This window comes from Zea mays, chromosome 1, assembly GCF_902167145.1.
Source record: "Zea mays cultivar B73 chromosome 1, Zm-B73-REFERENCE-NAM-5.0, whole genome shotgun sequence".
Lineage (NCBI taxonomy): Eukaryota > Viridiplantae > Streptophyta > Magnoliopsida > Poales > Poaceae > Zea > Zea mays.
Window position 1 is genome coordinate 50969790 of NC_050096.1, and position 13968 is coordinate 50983757.

Sequence of the window (13968 nt, forward strand, 5' to 3'; positions counted from 1 at the left end):
TTTAGTTCTTGACTTTAGGTACCCAAACGGTTTTGGGTCCTTTGGCATTAGAAACAAGAACTTTGGGTACCCAAACACAAGTCTTGGAGCCCTTGTGTTTGCCCCCAACAAACTTGGCAACTACCTTGCCGGATTTGTTAGTTAAAACATATGATGCATCAAAAGTTTTGAATGAAATGTCATGATCTTTTGATGCATTAGGAGTTCTCCTTTTAGGCAACTTAGCACGAGTTGGTTGCCTAGAACTGGACGTCTCACCCTTATACATAAAAGCATGATTTGGGCCAGAGTGAGACTTCCTAGAATGAATTCTCCTAATTTTGCTCTCGGGATAACCTGCATGGTATAAAATGTAACCCTCGTTATCCTGAGGCATGGGAGCCTTGCCCTTAACAAAGTTGGACAATTTCTTTGGAGGGGCATTAAGTTTGGCATTGTCTCCCCTTTGGAAGCCAATGCCATCCTTGATGCCAGGGCGTCTCCCATTATAAAGCATACTACGAGCAAATTTAAATTTTTCATTCTCTAAGTTATGCTCGGCAATTTTAGCATCTAGCTTTGCTATATGATCATTTTGTTGTTTAATTAAAGCCATGTGATCATGAATAGCATTAACATCAACATCTCTACATCTAGTACAAATGGAAGTGTGCTCAACGGTAGATGTAGAGGTTTTGCAAGATTTTAATTCTACAACCTTAGCATGCAATATATCATTCTTAGTTCTAAGGTCGGAAATAGTAGCAATGCAAACATCAAAATCTTTAGCCTTAGTAAGCAATTTTTCATTCTCAATTCTAAGGCTAGCAAGAGAAACATTCAACTCATTGTCACACCCGGGTTCCGGGGCACCAAGACCCGGGCGCGAACATAATCACCAGGTGTGCTGGGACCAAGTCTCACACATATGATGATTCATGGCACAGGATCGAATGTCACATCTTTACTATATAATAGGAGTTCTGTACAAAATAAATAAATAATTACATTATAAGGAGACAACGGTCCAGCAACCCAAAGTTGACTGGGAGACGACGGCCTAGACCACTCACGAACTCGTCACATCATCCTCCAAGCGCCTCATCCTCCAGTACCTGCTCTTGACCTGTGGGGGGGTGTGAGACAGCAAGAGTGAGCTCACATACGTTCATCGCTCAACAAGTTGTGGGGAATAATGTGAATGAACTCGCCAAAGGTGGGAGCTCACGTGAAGTGTAAGGCTTACCAAAGAGGATGGTTGAAGCTGAGCATTGCTTTTAAAGTTGGTCAAAATTTTATTAGCAATTACTAAGTATAAGTAAATACCAGCCCAATTAAATAGTAGAACAAAAGTAACAACCTCACCTGCGATGCAATGCATATGACAAATTGAGTTTAGGTTCCATAATTTAATCATGTGAGGGTCTGAGCTGCTCATGATAGTGAGCACGGCTAGTATTCCAGTTTTACACTCTGCAGAGGTTGCGCATCTTTAACCACAAGTCATGTTACCCATCTGCCAAGGGATCGCGACTTCCCATACACCTCTACCGAGGAGGCGAGGCAGGGTAACACTACGAGGCCTTTACAAAGTTCCACTAGCTTCAGAAAACCCGCTACAGTTTATAGGAAGCTCCAATGCAGGAATCCCTTGCAGGACCGCCATCGCAGCAAAATCCTCCCGAGGGCCTCCCTACACTGACCACTCCCCTACTGCCCTTGCCCCTTTCGGGTAAGGTAGTCTTCCACTAGCTTTCCTAATTAATCGGCCAAGGGCGTCCCATTAAACCCTTGTGGTAGCACTGTTTTCCCGGGTGGTCGCTCCATGTTCCAATTAACATAATGATCTTATCATGAACAGTGATAATAAACAGATAATAAAAGTGTGATCATGAATAATGTATCTTCATACCCAAAACCACATAAAGCACTAGCAAGCACTACCCAAAAAGTTCAGTGGTAAACAAGGTATAAAGATAATCAAACTAGGGTAACCTATTGGGTCCCATCAAAATTAACCTATGCAGATCATTATGATTAATCAGAACATGAGTAGGTAAAAAGAAGTGATCAAGGGCACAACTTGCCTGGCACTTGAGATTCCAGTTACCAGGATGATCTTCAGGTGACTCGTGACCCCATCGCTAGTCGTAGCAATACAAACAAACAGTGTATAGACAAAATTAACATCACACCAAACATAAGAATATACTGCATAATAATGATCTACGCGTTGCTACGAGACTAACGCGACTTGAACGGATCAAATCGGAGTTAAAACGGAGGAGATACGAATTTCCTAAGGTTTTATGTGCTTAAAATAGGATTAAGTGGAAAATAAATTTAAATGTGTACTTCATGTAAAAACAGTGGTACTATTTGATAGAGAATAATATTACAAAATTATAGGAACTGGAATGGGTCAATTTGGAGTTCATATGCATTCTCTATGGACTACACAAATTCTAGGATTGTTTTTACACATAAAAATCTATTTCTTAATTTATTTTATAAGTTTTCCCACTGTCTGGACTAGGCCTCAAATTATGGAAAGTGCAGGGGCTTCGGTGCAACATTCCCAAGACTCAGAGAATCCCACAACGGACGGCGGGTTGTTTCAAGATAAACAGGGGGACTCTTTAGTGAATTGGCCATCGCGAAGGGGTATCGGCACCCGTGAGCCGTCCGATCCAAGATCGTCGGTCCAGATTAGACCGAGACACCCATGAACCCGCCCACATTATTAGTCGTTGGATCGTGGATCGACGGCGCAGATTTTAAATACTAGGATCATTACACGCCCGCACGATCAAGGATCAACGGTCGCGGTGCAACTTTCCCCGTTCTAAATCCTAGCCACACATCAGCCAATCTACGCCCCGCGCGTTTCCCCCTTTCTACTGTTCTTCCCCCGGCAACACGAACGGCGGCGCCAAAAGGCCATCGCGACGGAGCTCGCCGGCGAGCTCCCCAATCTCGGTACAAACGTGGCTCTACGCATCAACGGATGGGTGCTATCCCAAATCAAGGGTTTGGCGAAAACAGGGGAGAGATTATTACCTGCCCAGAACGTGGGTAGAAGCCGGTCCTCGGTGATAGGCGGATTCGCGGCGGTGTGCTGGTTCCGGCGTGAAATTGCCTTCGGTCCGCCGTTGCACGCGCCTGATTGTCGACCGAAACTACTTCCCCGCGGTGGCGCGCACCTCCACACCCGGATTCGGACGCCAGCCGGTACCCGGGTCGAATTCCCCCAACTACGGCGGCGGCGAAGGTCTCACTCTTCCTCTCGGTGTCGAAGGCGAGCTGGACAAAGGGCAGATAGGTCGTTGCGATGGGGACAAGGAAGGGGAGGCGAGCCCGGGCGTGCCACCTTTAAGGACGCGGACGCGGTCGAGGTGCCACAACGGCAGCGCGAGATCTCCGCTCCCGCCATGCACGGAGGATTTAGTTGAGGGAGGTGGAAGACGGTGTCCGCGCGCGTGGGAGGAGTCTCTGGCCAGTGGGCCCAACAGCTCAGTGACACAACCGAGCTCAGGTGTGCCGCATCGTCAGACACGCGGGTCCCGCGCGTAAGTGGTACACGCGGAGCGCAGGGGATGGCACGTGGGCCCTAGGTGTCGGCGCAGACAGCCACCAGTTGGGCCGCGCAGAGGGATTTGTAGGTGGGCCAAAATGAGGGAAGGGGCCCAAGCAGAATAGGTTTTGCTTTTCCTTTTCTTTTCATCTCTCATTTTCTTTTCTTTATTTCCAAAATCAATTTGAATTCGAATTTAGTTTCAAACCTTGTGCAAATTTATTCTCAAATCATATTGTGACATGAAAAATACCAATTTTAAAAGTATAATGACATTATTTATATTTTTGTATCATTCCTCTTCTTCTCATTTTAGAAAACCCTATTTTTTCAATCTAGGGTTTAATCCAATTTCTAGTTATTTTTATATTGTTATTATTTTTATTTAATGCACAAACATAAAACTCCAACAAGATGTACTTTATTTTTTTTGAATCATTTGTTTGGATTAAATCCTCTTAATTATCTGTATGCCCTTTTCATGATGCAAATGAGGCACATAAAATGAGAAGATCTCTCTATATTCTTTATTTAGAATTTTGAGTATTACAAATCCTACCCCCCTTAAAAATAATCTCGCCCTCGAGATTTGTAAGAAAAGGGATATAATAGGTTTGGTCTAGAATTTTAGTTTCTCATTTGGTTTTGGGAATCAAAGTTTTGTTCAAGTTTTTTTTAACATTTAGTGGATGATATGAATATTGTATGTCTAGATATTCATTAGGTCAGGTACGGTTATGGCAAGTAGAGGTTGTGGCAAGGGTATAATAAGGAAAGACTTCATCCTAAACTATGGATCTTGATTCTGCTGGCGATTCAACTTGATCTTTGAAGTCTTGAGTTGATGCTTATCCTTCTTTGACATGGTTGGTCTTCTTTGGCCTTTATTCTTGGAGTTATCATCCGAGTTAAGGACATATGGTTAAGATAGTTGTCGGTGCTTGGATGGGTAGGCCCAACAAGGTTTACTTTGCTTTTGGGGATAAATGGGTTGGGCAACCTATAACATAGGCTAGGTTGTGGTTTCACGGACGAGTTGGTCTAAGACACCAATTCAGGTTTAGCACCCATTTATAGGAATATAATCTAATCTATGTTACCAGTATTAACTAACTTGTTTAAGTAACTTAGATTAGAGTAGCTCAACTTAAGGTTAGACTTCGTTAGGTTGGATTAATCTATCACATCAGATCAGATCTAGGTTAGATTGTTATGACTAGATAGACTAGATAAAATCTCATTAATTAGATCCTGGTTGTTACTTTAGGATGAGATAAGTAGAGTGGTTAGGGTAAGATGATTCCTTCAAGATAAGATGAATCTATTGGGATAAGAGAGAATCTTTTAAGATAAATGGATCTATATGAAATAGATACACTTTAATGGAGGATAATCTAAGTTGTTTATTTTTCTCATGAATTTTATTTATTCATATCTATACGTATATGTACATGTAATTGTGGGTATTACTCCACAACTAACCACACTCAATCAAAGATCCAAATCAGACAAGTATCATAAGAACAAACATTCAAGTGCATAGATATATATATATAAATAGTTTTGTTTTTTTTGTTCCTAAGAGTAGGTCTCCTATTCCTAAAGGTCACCATAGGTACGAGATTTCAAAGTGTGAAATCCACATTTGTCTTCAGAAGAAAAAGGTAAGAATAATCAGAGTAAAGCGGAAATAGATGAGAAAAGATTAAGATAAGTTTAGAAAAGAATCAGAGTAGCAAAGGTAAGTAGATAATGGTTGTCCAGTTCTATCTAGGTCTCGTCCTACAGTCAACATTCCTCTGATACCACTTCTGTCACACCCGGGTTCCGGGGCACCAAGACCCGGGCGCGAACATAATCACCAGGTGTGCTGGGACCAAGTCTCACACATATGATGATTCATGGCACAGGATCGAATGTCACATCTTTACTATATAATAGGAGTTCTGTACAAAATAAATAAATAATTACATTATAAGGAGACAACGGTCCAGCAACCCAAAGTTGACTGGGAGACGACGGCCTAGACCACTCACGAACTCGTCACAGCATCCTCCAAGCGCCTCATCCTGCGGTACCTGCTCTTGACCTGTGGGGGGGTGTGAGACAGCAAGAGTGAGCTCACATACGTTCATCGCTCAACAAGTTGTGGGGAATAATGTGAATGAACTCACCAAAGGTGGGAGCTCACGTGAAGTGTAAGGCTTACCAAAGAGGATGGTTGAAGCTGAGCATTGCTTTTAAAGTTGGTCAAAATTTTATTAGCAATTACTAAGTATAAGTAAATACCAGCCCAATTAAATAGTAGAACAAAAGTAACAACCTCACCTGCGATGCAATGCATATGACAAATTGAGTTTAGGTTCCATAATTTAATCATGTGAGGGTCCGAGCTGCTCATGACCGTGAGCACGGCCAGTATACCAGTTTTACACTCTGCAGAGGTTGCGCATCTTTACCCACAAGTCATGTTACCCATCTGCCAAGGGATCGCGACTTCCCATACACCTCTACCGAGGAGGCGAGGCAGGGTAACACTACGAGGCCTTTACAAAGTTCCACTAGCTTCAGAAAACCCGCTACAGTTTATAGGAAGCTCCAATGCAGGAATCCCTTGCAGGACCGCCATCGCAGCAAAATCCTCCTGAGGGCCTCCCTACACTGACCACTTTCCTACTGCCCTTGCCCCTTTCGGGTAAGGTAGTCCTCCACTAGCTTTCCTAATTAATCGGCCAAGGGCGTCCCATTAAACCCTTGTGGTAGCACTGTTTTCCCGGGTGGTCGCTCCATGTTCCAATTAACATAATGATCTTATCATGAACAGTGATAATAAACAGATAATAAAAGTGTGATCATGAATAATGTATCTTCATACCCAAAACCACATAAAGCACTAGCAAGCACTACCCAAAAAGTTTAGTGGTAAACAAGGTATAAAGATAATCAAACTAGGGTAACCTATTGGGTCCCATCAAAATTAACCTATGCAGATCATTATGATTAATCAGAACATGAGTAGGTAAAAAGAAGTGATCAAGGGCACAACTTGCCTGGCACTTGAGATTCCAGTTACCAGGATGATCTTCAGGTGACTCGTGACCCCATCGCTAGTCGTAGCAATACAAACAAACAGTGTATAGACAAAATTAACATCACACCAAACATAAGAATATACTGCATAATAATGATCTACGCGTTCCTACGAGACTAACGCGACTTGAACGGATCAAATCGGAGTTAAAACGGAGGAGATACGAATTTCCTAAGGTTTTATGTGCTTAAAATAGGATTAAGTGGAAAATAAATTTAAATGTATATTTCATGTAAAAACAGTGGTACTATTTGATAGAGAATAATATTACAAAATTATAGGAACTGGAATGGGTCAATTTGGAGTTCATATGCATTCTCTATGGATTACACAAATTCTAGGATTGTTTTTACACATAAAAATCTATTTCTTAATTTATTTTATAAGTTTTCCCACTGTCTGAACTAGGCCTCAAATTATGGAAAGTGCAGGGGCTTCGGTGCAACATTCCCAAGACTCAGAGAATCCCACAACGGACGGCGGGTTGTTTCAAGATAAACAGGGGGACTCTTTAGTGAATTGGCCATCGCGAAGGGGTATCGGCACCTGTGAGCCGTCCGATCCAAGATCGTCGGTCCAGATTAGACCGAGACACCCATGAACCCGCCCACATTATTAGTCGTTGGATCGTGGATCGACGGCGCAGATTTTAAATACTAGGATCATTACACGCCCGCACGATCAAGGATCAACGGTCGCGGTGCAACTTTCCCCGTTCTAAATCCTAGCCACACATCAGCCAATCTACGCCCCGCGCGTTTCCCCCTTTCTACTATTCTTCCCCCGGCAACACGGACGGTGGCGCCAAAAGGCCATCGCGACGGAGCTCGCCGACGAGCTCCCCAATCTCGGTACAAACGTGGCTCTACGCATCAACGGATGGGTGCTATCCCAAATCAAGGGTTTGGCGAAAACAGGGGAGAGATTATTACCTGCCCAGAACGTGGGTAGAAGCCGGTCCTCGGTGATAGGCGGATTCGCGGCGGTGTGCTGGTTCCGGCGTGAAATTGCCTTCGGTCCGCCGTTGCACGCGCCTGATTGTCGACCGAAACTACTTCCCCGCGGTGGCGCGCACCTCCACACCCGGATTCGGACGCCAGCCGGTACCCGGGTCGAATTCCCCCAACTACGGCGGCGGCGAAGGTCTCACTCTTCCTCTCGGTGTCGAAGGCGAGCTGGACAAAGGGCAGATAGGTCGCTGCGATGGGGACAAGGAAGGGGAGGCGAGCCCGGGCGTGCCACCTTTAAGGACGCGGACGCGGTCGAGGTGCCACAACGGCAGCGCGAGATCTCCGCTCCCGCCATGCACGGAGGATTTAGTTGAGGGAGGTGGAAGACGGTGTCCGCGCGCGTGGGAGGAGTCTCTGGCCAGTGGGCCCAACAGCTCAGTGACACAACCGAGCTCAGGTGTGCCGCATCGTCAGACACGCGGGTCCCGCGCGTAAGTGGTACACGCGGAGCGCAGGGGATGGCACGTGGGCCCTAGGTGTCGGCGCAGACAGCCACCAGTTGGGCCGCGCAGAGGGATTTGTAGGTGGGCCAAAATGAGGGAAGGGGCCCAAGCAGAATAGGTTTTGCTTTTCCTTTTCTTTTCATCTCTCATTTTCTTTTCTTTATTTCCAAAATCAATTTGAATTCGAATTTAGTTTCAAACCTTGTGCAAATTTATTCTCAAATCATATTGTGACATGAAAAATACCAATTTTAAAAGTATAATGACATTATTTATATTTTTGTATCATTCCTCTTCTTCTCATTTTAGAAAACCCTATTTTTTTCAATCTAGGGTTTAATCCAATTTCTAGTTATTTTTATATTGTTATTATTTTTATTTAATGCACAAACATAAAACTCCAACAAGATGTACTTTATTTTATTTTTTTGAATCATTTGTTTGGATTAAATCCTCTTAATTATCTGTATGCTCTTTTCATGATGCAAATGAGGCACATAAAATGAGAAGATCTCTCTATATTCTTTATTTAGAATTTTGAGTATTACACTCATCAATCCTAGCAAGTAAATCAACATTATCATCTCTAGTATTGGAAGTTGAAACATTACAAATATGAGAATCAACCTTAGCTATCAAACTAGCATTTTCATTTCTAAGGTTGGCAATAGTGTCATGGCATGTGCTTAGCTCACTAGTTAATTTCTCACATTTTTCTACCTCTAGAGCATAAGCATTTTTAACCTTAACATGCTTTTTATTTTCCTTGATTAGGAAGTCCTCTTGGGAGTCCAAGAGATCATCCTTCTCATGGATGGCACTAATTAGCTCATTTAGTTTTTCTTTTTGTTCCATGTTAAGGTTGGCAAAAAGGGTACGCAAATTATCTTCCTCATCACTAGCATTATCATCACTAGAGGACTCATATCTAGTGAAGGATTTAGATTTAACCTTCTTTTTCTTGCCGTCCTTTGCCATGAGGCACTTGTGGCCGACGTTGGGGAAGAGGAGTCCCTTGGTGACGACGATGTTGGCGGCGTCCTCGTCGTCGGAGGAGTCGCTAGAGCTTTCGTCGGAGTCCCACTCCCGACAAACATGGGCATCGCCGTCCTTCTTCTTGTAGTACTTCTTCTTCTCCTTTCTTCTCCCCTTCTTGTCGTCGCCCCTATCACTGTCACTAGATATGGGACATTTTGCAATAAAATGACCGGGCTTACCACATTTGTAGCATACTTTCTTGGAGCGGGGTTTGTAGTCCTTCCCCTTCCTTTGTTTGAGGATTTGGCGGAAGCTCTTGATGACGAGCGCCATCTCCTTGTTGTCGAGCTATGAGGCGTCGATTGGTTGTCTACTCGATGTAGACTCCTCCTTCTTCTCCTCTGTCGCCTTAAATGCGACAGGTTGTGCCGCGGATGTGGAGGGATCATCTAGCTCGTTAATCTTCTTCGAGCCCTTGATCATATACTCAAAGCTCACAAAGTTCCCGATTACTTCCTCGGGAGTCATTAGTGTATATCTTGGGTTGCCACGAATTAATTGAACTTGAGTAGGGTTAAGGAAAATAAGAGATCTTAGAATAACCTTAACCACTTCGTGGTCATCCCACTTTTTGCTCCCGAGGTTGCGCACTTGGTTCACCAAGGTCTTGAGCCGGTTGTACATATCTTGTGGCTCTTCTCCTTGGTGAAGACGGAAGCGACCGAGCTCCCCCTCGATCGTTTCCCGCTTGGTGATCTTGGTGAGTTCATCACCCTCGTGCGCGGTTTTGAGTAGATCCCAAATCTCCTTTGCGTTCTTCAACCCTTGCACCTTGTTATATTCCTCTCTACTTAGAGAGGCGAGGAGTATGGTTGTGGCTTGGGAGTTGAAGTGCTCGATTTGGGCTACTTCATCCTCATCGTAGTTTTCATCCCCTACGGATGGTACCTGTGCACCAAACTCAACAACATCCCATATACTTTTGTGGAGTGAGGTTAGATGAAATCGCATTAAATCACTCCACCTAGCATAATCTTCACCATCAAATGTTGGTGGTTTGCCTAATGGGACGGAAAGTAAAGGTGTATGTTTAGGAATGTGAGGGTAGCGTAGGGGGATCTTACTATACTTCTTACGCTCTTGGCGCTTAGAAGTGACGGATGCCGCGTCGGAGCCGGAGGTAGATGCCGATGAAGAATCGGTCTCGTAGTAGACCACCTTCCTCATCCTCTTTTTCTTGTCCCCACTCCGATGCGGCTTGAGGGAAGAAGATTTCTCCTTCTTCTCCTTGTGGTGTGAAGAAGACTTCTTCTCCTTCCCTTTGGAGGAGACTTTCTTCTCCTTCCTCTTGGTACGGGACTCTTCCGATGAAGTGCTCCCATGACTTGTAGTGGGTTTTTCGCCGGTCTCCATCTCCTTCTTGGCGTGATCTCCCAACATCACTTCGAGTGGTTAGACTCTAATGAAGCACCGGGCTTTGATACCAATTGATAGTCGCCTAGAGGGGGGGGGTGAAGGGCGAAACTGAAATTTACAAATATAAAGACAACTACAAGCCGGGTTAGCGTTAGAAAAAATGAGTCCACGAGAGAGGGTGCAAAACAAATCGCAAGTAAATGAAGAGTGTGACACACGGATTTGTTTTACCGAGGTTCGGTTCTCGCAAACCTACTCCTCGTTGAGGAGGCCACAAAGGCCGGGTCTCTTTCAACCCTTCCCTCTCTCAAACGGTCCCTCGGACCGAGTGAGCTTCTCTTCTCAAATCACTTGGGAATCAAACTTCCCGCAAGGACCACCACACAATTGGTGTCTCTTGCCTCAATTACAAGTGAGTGTTTGATCACAAGAAAGAATGCCAAAGAAAAGAAGCGATCCAAGCGCAAGAGCTCAAATGGACACTACAAATCACTCTCTCTAGTCACTAAGGCTTTGTGTGGAGTTGGGAGAGGATTTGATCTCTTTTGGTGTGCTTTGCAATGAATGCTAGCTCTTGTATAGTGGTTGGAAGCTGGAAAACTTGGATGCAATGAATGGTGGGGTGGTTGGGGTATTTATAGCCCCAACCACCAAACATGACCGTTGGTGGAGGCTGTCTGTCGAATGGTGCACCGGACAGTCCGGTGCACACCGGACATGTCCGGTGCGCCAGCCACGTCACCAAAGCCGTTGGATGCCAACCGTTGGAGTTCTGACTTCTGGGCCCGCCTGGATGTCCGGTGGCGCACCGGACATGTACTGTAGAGTGTCCGGTGCGCCAGTATGGGCGTGCCTGATGCCTGCGCGCTCTGGCGCGCATTAATTGCTGTTGCAGGCGACCGTTGGCGCGGAGTAGCCGTTGCCCCGCAGTTGCACCGAACAGTCCGGTGTACACCGGACATGTCCGGTGAATTATAGCGAAGCAGCCGCTGAGATTTCCCGAGGCTGCCAAGTTTCAGAGCCGCGTCCTCTTGGAGCACCGGACACTATCCGGTGTACACCGGACAGTCCGGTGAATTATAGCGCGCCGGCTCCAGGAAAATCCCGAGGCTGAAGAGTTCTGGGTGAAGTCCCCCGGTGCACCGGACACTGTCCGGTGCGCCACCGGACAGTCCGGTGCGCCAGACCAGGGAGCCTTTCGGGATGCATTTAGCTCTCTATTTTGAACCCAACTATGGTCTTTTAATTGGCTTGTTGTGAACTTTTGACACCTGTGTAACTTATACACTAGAGCAAACTAGTTAGTCCAATTATTTGTGTTGGGCAATTCAACCACCAAAATTATTTAGGAACTAGGTGTAAGCCTAATTCCCTTTCAATCACTTTGTATTTATTTTCCTTACTTAAAAAGTTGGGCTGAGGTGCTCTTTATTTTTGTAGTGGGGCTCTGGTGGTTGTAAGTCCACTGAATTTTTATTAATCATTTTGGTTATAGTCTTGCTACTCTAATAATTGATTTTCAGTCCAAATAAGGCTAAATAAAACATTTTAATTTAAAACTGGTCCAAATTAATGGTCTCTGTATTTTCCTAGGTTCTCTGTTACATAAGTAAACTAGGAAAAATAATCTTAATCACTGTTCATTAATTTCCAATGCCTTTCTGATTTTCTCTAAGCTTTGGGGAAAATAGCTTTAAATGAATAACTACATCATAATTTCTAATGCTGCGGTTCCTACTATTTTTAAACAGTGTCTAAATGAGGTTTGAACATCTACAAATTTTCTTAGGTTCAGCACAGATGAAAAACTAATTTTCCTTAATTAAACAAGGGTTGGTGGGTTTCTGTTTTTAATTTTAAACTTTAAAATTTAGAACAGAAAGCATAGGGTTCATTATTTTTAAATGATGGTTCATAATATTCAGGAGCTAGCAAAATTGGTTTGACAACTTTTTATGAAGGATTCATCAAGTTATGGGTTTTCTAAGTTCTCTGGTCATTTTAAAAAGAATAACAGAATTGGTTTAATGGAAATCCACTTTGCACTGGGGTCCCTGGCGGGTTTTTAAGTTTTCCTCGCGAATCAGTCCTTAAGCTACTATTCACATGAGTCACTGACGTTACAGAAAACCCCTCGGGTTCTACAAATCCTAACCCGAGGTCCTTCTTCTATCTTAAACAGTAACCGCGGCGGAAGAAAGGGCGGAGGGGCTTACCGGCGGCGAGATTGCTCCGGTGAAGTGGTCGAGGACGTAGGGGAGGTCTCGGGGATCACAACGGTGTGCAGATCGCCGTCGGAGATGGCCGGAGTCGGTCGGTCCACGCGCGCAGGCGAGGATGCTCGTCGGCGGCGAGGAGTCCGGCCTGGTCACGACGAGATAGAGCAATTGGATGGGTCAGAGAGGTTCACGGGATGCCAGAGAAGATATGGGTGCAAGGAATCGGTCGGCGACTCACTGTATAGCTCGGTCCACGCGTGGCGGCGGAAGACCGAAGTCCGGTGAGGTCGATCTCGGGCCTCCGGTGAAATCCGGCCGGGTCCGAGGGCTTGGCGAGCTTCACGGGCTACTGGTGGAGCTAGCCGAAGCACTGGCTCGACTTGAGGATGGCTGGAGTGGGCTGGCCACGATGGCCGAAGCTCTGGCGGCAATGGCGGGTGGAATTGAGCTCGCCGGAGCTAAGGGAAAGTGGCCGGCCGGTGAGGGTGAGTGCGGGGCGAAGTGAGGTGCGCCCGGGGAGGCTTTATAGGCGCGGGCGGGCATGGCCGAGGGCGTGGGCGCGCGGCGGACTTGACCGGACGCCAGGGTGAGCGCGCACGCGGGTTGGGCGAGCTCTGGCGTGCCGACCAGGGTCGAACACGTGTGCCCGTGCGTTCTGCCCAAGTTCTGGCGCGTGTGGTCGCTCATTCGAGCCTGCTCTCGCCTTGGTCAGTGCACAAAACCTCTTCTCCTTCCTACAAGCTACCATTCTTGTGTGGGGGTCATAGGATTTTGCCTACTGGTTGCAGAGATATGGAGCCAGGAAATCCGGTCTGTCTCCCTGCCCAAACCCGAGGCAAATCCAAGGTTTTGTCGTGTCTAGGGCTTGCGTCCCAATGCCATCTTCTGGCACACGACAGAGAGGTTAGTTAGACACAATTTTGTCAATGGGGCCATTAGGATTCGAGTTAGGGATCAAGGTGAACATCCCTGATCTTTGGCTCAAGGTCTGAATTTCAGAATTCTGAAATTCAGAATTCCCATTAAGTCCCCACATGAGAAGCTTGATTTGGGGTTTTATTTGAGTTATTTTGGCTAAGCTTTCTCAACATTTCTTGTTGCTCATTAAATATACTTCAATTTTTATAATTGGCTCAATTCATAATTTTAAACTTTTCATCCCCTTTTTCTTCTTTTCTTGAATTTTGATCATGGGGCTCACTTAGGGTTTTCATTAGGGTTGTACATTCTTATCTTTTTAAAAGACTCAATTGTTTTG